We start from the raw sequence: 9,273 nt of genomic DNA, 5'->3' as shown, positions 1-9,273 counted from the left end.
CCTGAAAAAAGGCCCGTTATCTACGCCTCTCTTTATCCAACTGCTACTGACGGAGCCCTTTTATATTAACTCTGCCACCACCACCCTCGTGTGCAGCTGTTGGACGTGTCTGCCGACGCTCAGCGTGTTCTCGCTCACTGTCTGGTCTGAAGCCTCGTTTTTACCTGAGCTATTAAAATCAGAAATAAAAATGCCATTGTCCATCCGTTGAAAGGTAGAGCTACCATTTACAATAGCGTGTTCTTTACAGCGTATACTTTGTCTGTTCAACAGTTGTAATCATTTGCAATTCTGGATGTCAGGCTGATTCATCAACATTCGTCTTTTATTGTAAGAAAAAAAACTGCACGGCTGAAGACTTAAGTGTAGCCTGCTGACTCTTCACGGATGTGACGCCGACGGTGAATTGACTCTTGGTGAAGCCCAGCAATTAGACTGGAGACGGCTATATCTAGTTCTCTATGTGAAATTGGATACGGAACAATTATTAAATGTCATGGATTTCATAATCTTTTTTTTTTTTTCCCCCACATTTCACAACAGCTCTGTATTATAGTGGGTCGCCTGGTTCTCCTGCACTCTCTGAACTGGACCTTTAGAGGTGAGGCTTCTTCAGAAAAGCATTTATCATTACGTAAAAGATGCACAATTATGTAGACGTCCCCTCATTCAGCTCTTTGGTTGTCCGTTGTAGTCAGCCTGTATGTTAGCCAGCCAGCTCGCTAGCTCAGCCTGGTTTCATTTCAACAACTTTAAACAACTCATCAGAGGCGCTCGTACAAATGTGGATGCTGCATTGTGACACGGCGGGGCTCATTTTTATTTTTTAACATCCCTGGACCATCTCATCAAGGCTTACCTCTTAAAAAGTACTGAAAGTCTGGAGGTGCTTAATTGAGTTGTTTGTATTTATGCAGCAGCAGCAGCATCAGAAACTGTAAAGTGAGCTGTGAGCCTCGTCCTTGATCGCAGTTGTTATAAACAGTATAGCAACACTGCGTTATATACTTTCCTTGTGCCGAATCTGAAATGCTAATGAAAAATGAGATCATTGAGGCTGGATTAACAGATTCGTTCCGGGCTATTTTTGGCTTGTGGACAGTGGCATTTTATTTTTCTGGAAGGTTAGAGAACAGGATGTTTAAATGAACACGTGTATACTACAGTAGTGATTAGATGATGCTGAGTTTTTTGCGCAGAGGGCATATTCATGTTCCCAGACCTGAATTATTCATGCAGAATTTAAATAACATGTGTCATTCTAATGCGGGCTGATTCTACGCGTCCACGTTCTATAGCTCTTATTCATTATTTCCAAACCGTGTGGCTGAATGTGGCACAAAAAAATCCTTTATCTGTCCACTTAAGGTCTTTAATTTCACAATTCCATTTCAACCGGGGGAGGTTGTGGACAGATCAATGCGTGCAATTAGACACACACAGACCCTAGCAATTAGCAGTTGTGCTAATGTGCTCGAATGGATTTTCTGATTTGGTTGGAGGAAAGCAATACTGTACAGCTAAATCTCTCCCCATCTGTCCTCAGTCAGCGTCTCTGTGACAGTGCAGCCGGAGACGACTGAAGCACCTCTGCATCACCCACACACCGCATTAGTACAGCCCCGTCCCAAAATGATTGTTCGGCGGCGCAGCGTTTAACCTGTCGCGCGTGTTGCGGTTTCACAGCTTTTTAATGGAGAAACTGTTTTGTAAATGAAGGCTTGAAAAGATGCTGAATTCTTCAAAGAGTCAGAGCGTCTTATATCGTTCATCTGCCCGTCATTAAGGCGCCTATGGCACACCGGTGTCTACTAACCCTGACAGGCTGCGATTTGGGCGGAATACAAAAGGCACAATAGAGACAAACACACGGCCGGGTTGGGGATATTGTTTAACTCATCGCTTTCTGCAGGTGGAGATGTGGCGATACTCGTCAATAGAATTTCATTCGAGCTAACAAATCCAATCAGGGGGATCTCACAGAGGCACACAGGATGCGCTGCGATGTGGCTTCGGCCGGATATAATAGGGCGAGTGGATTCTGTGCAGGACACCTGTACAGGTCTCAAGGGTAGACTGGAAAAGAAATAAATAAATAAGTTGGTGGTGCGTCTCAGGAGAGTGGCTTCTTTTTTTAAATAACACTAAATCCCTGCATGGCATTTTAAGGCAGATATCTTTTAAATTTAGAACATTAAGAGACACTTTTTTATTTATTTTGGCTGCTTCAGGGCAGCAGACACAAGCTGCAAATATTATCTTCTGACGTATAAACTTCTTAGGAAACATTTATACATCCAGTAGGTTCGGAGCAGTGTGAGCTTCTGGCCACCTGATTTAGGTGAATCCAATATATGCTTTAATGTTGGCTTAGATTGTACCATCTGCTACATGCTAATCGAGCCTCGATTCATTTCCAACAATACAGCCGCTCGATCAGGTGAGATTTAAACACTCTGGGCACCTTTTAGCATCGTTTTGGAGGCTTGTCTGATGTAGAAATAGACGCCGTGAGTCAACAGTCGAATGTTCTTCTTTGAGAAGTTTGCCTCGTAGAGCAGCCGTCTCCCCAAAATTAGTTTTCTATACATGTAAACTGCATTATCATTTAGAAATGGACATTTTCTCACTACAAGGTAAAGCAGTAGTAAATGTGTTCAGTTTGAAAGAGCCACAAAGTTCATGTAAAGGAGATGAAGGCACATGTCAGCAGAGACCGTTATTGTTAAGTGTTGTTTTCACCTGTTGTTTCCTCCCTGTTCAGTTTGGTTTAGACACCAAAACTACTTGGTTCGCTTTAGGAAAACAGCCCGACTCGGGTTAAAATACACCCCATCCATGATATGTCTGAAGCTTTTATTTATAACTTATGACTGACTGGCTTTAACAATAAAACATAGAGCCAAAATATGCTGAAATGTGTTCGTAATACGTCTCACATAAACGTAATCTGGTGGAAAATATGCTTCTCCTAAAATGCAGTGGAGAATGCAGTGGTGCTGTATAGCGACAGCATTCTGGGAGACATGATTGTGTTAAATTGTGTATTTTTAAACCAAACATTGATCTTTTCCTCACCTTAACTGAGTGATTTTGGTGCCTAAACCCAACGAAACAATGGCTCAGATCACAAAATGCAATATAACTAAAACACAATGGTTCATCACAAGACATCTATTAGCATTGAATGCTAACACTGTGGCACCGATGCTAATGGAGTGTAACTCTCAGGTTCATTAGTATTTGCTAACTTTGTCCCTAACATGCTTTGCTCGAGCTTCTTAGTTCCAGTTAACCAAACTCAAAACCAAAAACAACATCTGAAAGAAGCTCTCCACCTTGGGAAAACTTTGTTGTCGTAGTTTCGTTAGTGCCAGTGAACTCTTTCACATAACACGTTTGATCCATCGCTATTATAAAAATATTGATTGCAGCAGCTTTAAAAATGTTGCTTTTGTATGTGAGGCCGAGGGAGGACTACATGAAGCCTCGCACGCCGCTGTCGGTGAGCTGCATTATATCCCTACATCTCTACTGCGTCCAGCCGCTGAGATAAACCTCCATTGTCATGCGCTGACTAACAAGTTTTGTCTCCCCGCGTCTCGCCTTGTGTGGAAGATGCACAGTACCTTAACAGAAAGTGAATACTGCCTTCTGTCCTTGTGAAAAAGCATCGATTTTTACTTTGCAGCACCCAAGGTCAGCGTGAAGAACAAGCCGGGAGGATCTTATCACCTCAGAAGTACAGGCCTTCCTCTCAGTCTATTTATTGAAGGGAAAATAAACACAAATGAAGTTGAGAGCACAGCTGTCTGACTTAGCGTGACCTTGCATACGGCGCAGCAGCAAACAGCCCCATGTTTAAACGGTGAGGCGTTTTAAATTAAATTGAACAGAGTGTTATGATGTTACATATCTTTCCTCTTTATGGTTTCCGCTGTAAGCAATGCGTATTAGCGTTTCCAAATTGTTTGCCTTCCCGTCCTCTGACTGAATTTCCCTCGTAACCCCGGACTTTCCTCGACTGCTTTCTGATATCATACTTAGGCTGCAAAAAAGACAACACGCGCAGCCTCGGAGGCAGACAACAAGTAATGGGCCTAATCATGGCAGGTGACAGTGATTCCAAATTAATTCTTTCCCGGTGAACGACTTCGACTCGGCCCGAAGTACATGAGCAGAATTAGAACTGACAGCAGAACACAGCAGCCGAGGTTGCGTTAAAGAAGAAGATGCAAATTATCCGAACACAAACATTACTCATTACATGGTTGTGTTGTTGGTATAGGAATCCTTCTGACACATGCTGTGTAATGGTATAAATCACCACCTGCACTCCTTTCATTGCAGTAAGTGAAATTAATAACATGCTAAATTAGGAACCAGCCGACGATGCTTCTATATTTACAGCCAGGCAGCAAAAACGTTGAGCTGAGTTTCCCAGTAAACATCTCTTCATCCGTCGCCAATTTGACACCATTTGTTGCCCCCACAGAGGAAAAAAAAAAAGGGCGACTCCGAGCTGCTCGTCATGAGTGATAATGTGAAAGCCGCTAGAAGCATTACACGAAATGTCATCCTCTTTGACCAAGTGGATTGATCCCGTCACAGCAAACACCGCATGCATTTGCATGTCGTTATATCCTACTCTTCTTCTGCCCTTTGGCTCGCGTCGCACGCTCGCTTTGCATCACAAGTGAATTATGTGCTTCTTAGAAAAAGAAAAAAGAAAGAGGATTGATTTTTTTTTTTAGTGGTTGTATACTGTCAAAGAAATAGACTCTCATGGACGAGACAGAAGACGACGAGCTGCAGACGTGTTTCTGCATCAGGGTTTCACTCATCCATTATTAGGAGGTTACAGTAGAATGTAGAAATTATGATGCATCTGAAATAAACAAGTCAGGAATACATGCAGAATTATCCGACATAAATGCACCGATCGAACTCGTTCACATATTGATGCAGCAGGTTCTGTGGCGGCGGTCTCATATGTTGCAGCACTTCTTGTGTCCGGCTCCGGAAAGGATAAAAAAAAAAAAGATTTGTACAAAAAAAATGACTTCATTGCCGTTTGATTTAAGGAGCACATTCTGCTCGATTCAAAGAGTTCAGTGGATTATTGGCGGTGGAGAAGAAGGATGGGGCCTTTTGGACTTTATTAACCGTGCTGGTGGCTTGGCTTCGGGGATGCGGCTTGGCCAGATGGTCCGCTGCTCCGGTCCAGACTGAAATAGAACAACAGAGATTGGATGGATCGCTGTGAAACTTCATGCAGACGTTCATGATGCCCAGAAGTTAAACCCGCGCTTCTGAGATTCCCAGACTTTTCATGTAGCGCCATCCTCCAGGCCAGAACTTCAGCTACTATAGCACTGCCTTTGAATGTGTAGACAATTGAAAAACCTTAAAAATAAAATGCTCTGAGACACTCCCTGGTCGTCTCCTGTTTTATGCTTTTGAGGAATGTTTCTGCAATGTTGAGAAATGCATTGATTGCCTTCCCTGCCAATAATAAGATTAGTAGATTGATCGCTAGATGGAAATCGAGGGAGATTCGTTTAGTCTGGAAACAAAGGCTTTTTACCAGCAGCTCCACACACAGTCTATAGATTCATAGTTTGGTAACTTTATGCATCATGTATGCAGCTCTACTGAGCTGATACAATCCAAGTCTTTGCTAGAAAGCATGTGTTCCTACATGTTAAACTGTTCCGCTGAAGGTTGATCCATAAATGTTGATGGGTGTAGGTCGTCTGTCTTATTGTGAAGTCTTATTTTAACTCCCTCCCCCCGTCAGCCTTCAAACAGCACCAACAGAGCGCTTCCTCACTCGCTTATCAAATAACCTCCATTAACAAACAGACAATATTTTGCAAACTGCGCAGCGGGTTTGTCGTGGAGTCAGCACAATACCCCCTCGACGCCGCCGCTGCCGCAACGGCTGTCATACGCAGGTTGTACTTAGTAATTTAATCTAATTGCAGTGTAATGTAACTGATACCGGGGTGGCATAAGGGAAGTGAGTCTACAGGGAAAGGGGCTTAATTAATGAGCTGATTACCGGCGCTGTGGATTGACGGGGGCCGAAATCCTGCGACGCGATTGGTTGGAACAGCTGAAAGGAGGATAGGTCTTGGGAACGACGGTGCGATGATTTGTGGACCGCACAAACAAGGAGACGGAAAAACGCCCGGGGCTGGAAAATGTTCCGTTGTTCTAACTTTTCCACTGATAAGTACTGGCACACACTGTGTCCATATAGGGAGATGTCAAAGCAGGAAACCAGATAACGCACACTCGGAAACGGCATCCAGATGGATCCATGCGTGAAACAGTCTTTTGGGGGTGAGATGAATTATGTTTGCTGTAAGAAACGGCCGAATGAGGAGTCGAAAAAGAGATGGAAAGTGTGTTATGACACACCGGCATTTACAGATGCAGGCCTCTTTCTCTCGGAGTGAGATATCAAAGTAGCCTGGTATCGATCCCGGGGAACAATCAATACGAAGCCATTGCACCTTAGTATTTGTTGCTCAGCAGTGTGCCTTCCTCTGAAAAGGGGGCTCATGACAGCAAAACTGATGGCTGTGTGTGCCGATGAGCTTCTGCATGTATATATTCTGTATAGCGTCTGCATGCTAGCGTCTGTATATGCATGCATGTCTGTGAGGTTGTGTCGCTGTGTGTGTGTGTGTTTGCTGCTGCAGCTGACAGGTCCTGTAGTAGTGACAGGATGCAGGCAGCTCCCATGAGGCCGTGCATGCTGACAGCAGCTGGGCCAAGAAAACGCACAGCTGCTGATGGGCTTCCAGTACAAAGAGCCCACACAGCGTTTCCCCTTTATCTCTCCGTCCCTCTTTGGATGTATGTCCACTTTCTCCCTCGGCCTTTCGCTAATTGCTTATTTCAATTTCATTTGTTGCTGATACGGCCTCCTGCTTTGTCTTCCTCTCTCGCTCTCTTTGCAAAAAAAAAAACTCCTCCCGTAGCATCAAACACACATGAATTCTATGATTCCCACACGAGGAGGTGAGGAGGAGGAGGAGGGAAAAAAAAGAAAGCTGGTTATCGATTTTTCCACGACACCCCTCATTGTCCAAAGCGATTGGGCTGCCATCAGTCCCACCATGCTTGACCAGCTCAGGCTTCCGCTGCCGTTCCCACCATCTTCCCTGCCCTCAGTATTATCTCTGGATTTACTCAAAATGTTTCAGGCTCAAACGGGGCACCGGCACACACATGCAGCAGCAAGAAGAAGACGCCGCCGCACACACAAACCGGCGCTGCACTCCCGTACACCTGATCCTCAATCAGTCCTACGTGGGACTACGACTTAGATATGCAAACAGGAACTGGCCAAGTTTAATTAAAGAGGATAAGCTGTGCATATCTGTGCAAATATGTGGCTTTTTTTCTTTTTAAAGATCCTGCACTCATTGGAGAGTGGGGAGGCGCACTAAAAGGAATAGTTTCAGGGGTACTGTTTAAGACTGATTGGTCGTATAACAGTCTGTTCATGTGCATAAAAGACATGCTGTACATCAGCACAGTGCCAAAACAGAGTCAGACAGTCAGTGCAGGATGTTTCTACAGAAGTTACGCCTAATGCAAATGGTCACCAGTGGTACCTACAGGTAGCTGGAAAGTGAAGATGTGGAGGCCTCAGATGGTGCAGGCCTGACTTTCATGCAGTAACATGGATTGTACATGAAAGAGGATTGTAGCTTCCAGGTCTGACAAGTCAAGTCAGTGCAAAACAGCCAGCAGGGGGCGACTCCTCTGGTTGAGAAAAGAATTGTAGAGAAGCTTGAGAAAATGACTTTACTTCTGGCTTGATCTGTCACCTCAGTAAACATTTCCCTAATGAGCTTATGATCCTAAATGCTAGTTTCAAGACTCCTCTAGCACAATGTTCATTTTGTAAATTATAATCCCATTTTGAGTAAGATTAGTGTGTCGGCTTTGTGACTGACGGGCCAATACCAAATTGGCAAACTCAATGTCCGAGATCCACTCTTTGCTCGTTATAGTGATGGCCATACGAGGTGTTTCAGAAAAGTTCCAGGACTGGTGTCACAACAGATATAATTCAAATCCAAACTACAAATTTTCCCCTTTCTAGTAATGCCCCTGGAGTCTAACACACTTTCCCAGTCATCTTGATGTCGTCCACGTCTTCTAAACGGGTCCCCTTGATGTCCCCCTTGAGCTTGGGGAAGAGGAAACAATCCCACGGAGCCAGGTGGGGTGAGTAGGGAGGTTGCTCCAGCACAGAGATGTTCTTCTCAGCCAGGACCTGTGGGATTCTCAGGGTGCTGTGAGCAGGTTGTCATGGTGAAGCAGCCACGACTGGTCCTGACACAACTCTGCCTCTTCTCTGGACGAAGCAAACGCTGCAGGATCTCTTTGTAGACGAGCTGGTTGATCGTCTGAAGGGGAAAACTCCTAGTTTGTAGTTTGAAATATATCTTTTGCGACACCAGTCCTGGAACTTTTCCGACACACCTCATAGCCAAAGCTCGAGTTTTAAAATGGTCGTCCACAAACCAGTGGGTGATATGATGGTTGTTATATTCATGATTTTACATCCAGCCTTTTAACTAACTCTTCCCACAATCTTGACTTCACCTCAGCATCTTCGTTGCCTCACTACCATAACTAATGTTTATTTATTATAACCACAATTTTTTTCTCACCTTAAAAACTGCGACATGATCCAGCATTTGTAGAGCCATGTAGCCTCTTCATTCATTGTGTACCTTCCATTCTTAAACCCTTTGTAATGTGAGAGATTCAAGTTTTTAAAAAAAAAATAGAATTGGGTTTGAGTTCAGTCAGTGTGGATGATCGATCTCGTTGGAACCCCCCTGCATGTTTCTTACACTGGATTGAAGGAGTTGCATCCAATTATTCCTCTAACTATCCAAACCAACATCCGCGTCTCCATGATGCTGCCCTTATTTGTCGAGAAACTCTTTAATTCGCGTGCTAATGTTTGTGGCACTTTTGGTGTGCGCCGTCCAGGAGCGTCACGTCGGCCCCTTATCCCCGTGTTTAAACAAGATCAGGCCCCGCTTCCCTCATCGCGCTTCTCACTTCACCTTCAATTCAAATCAAGTATAAACACTTCAGCCTTCTGAGGTGGTGCGAATTTCTTCTTCTCCAGCATAAAAATTTGATACCGAGTCTCCCTGCTGACATGAATAAACCAACTGACAGAATATTTTTTTTGTGCTTCTTAAAATGTGCATAAAGTGGTGTGTGTGTGTG

Source organism: Stegastes partitus, unplaced genomic scaffold (assembly GCF_000690725.1).
Source record: "Stegastes partitus isolate 25-593 unplaced genomic scaffold, Stegastes_partitus-1.0.2 Scaffold186, whole genome shotgun sequence".
Taxonomy (NCBI): domain Eukaryota; kingdom Metazoa; phylum Chordata; class Actinopteri; family Pomacentridae; genus Stegastes; species Stegastes partitus.
The sequence above is the reverse complement of the archived record's forward strand: the minus strand, read 5'-3'. Positions refer to the sequence as shown.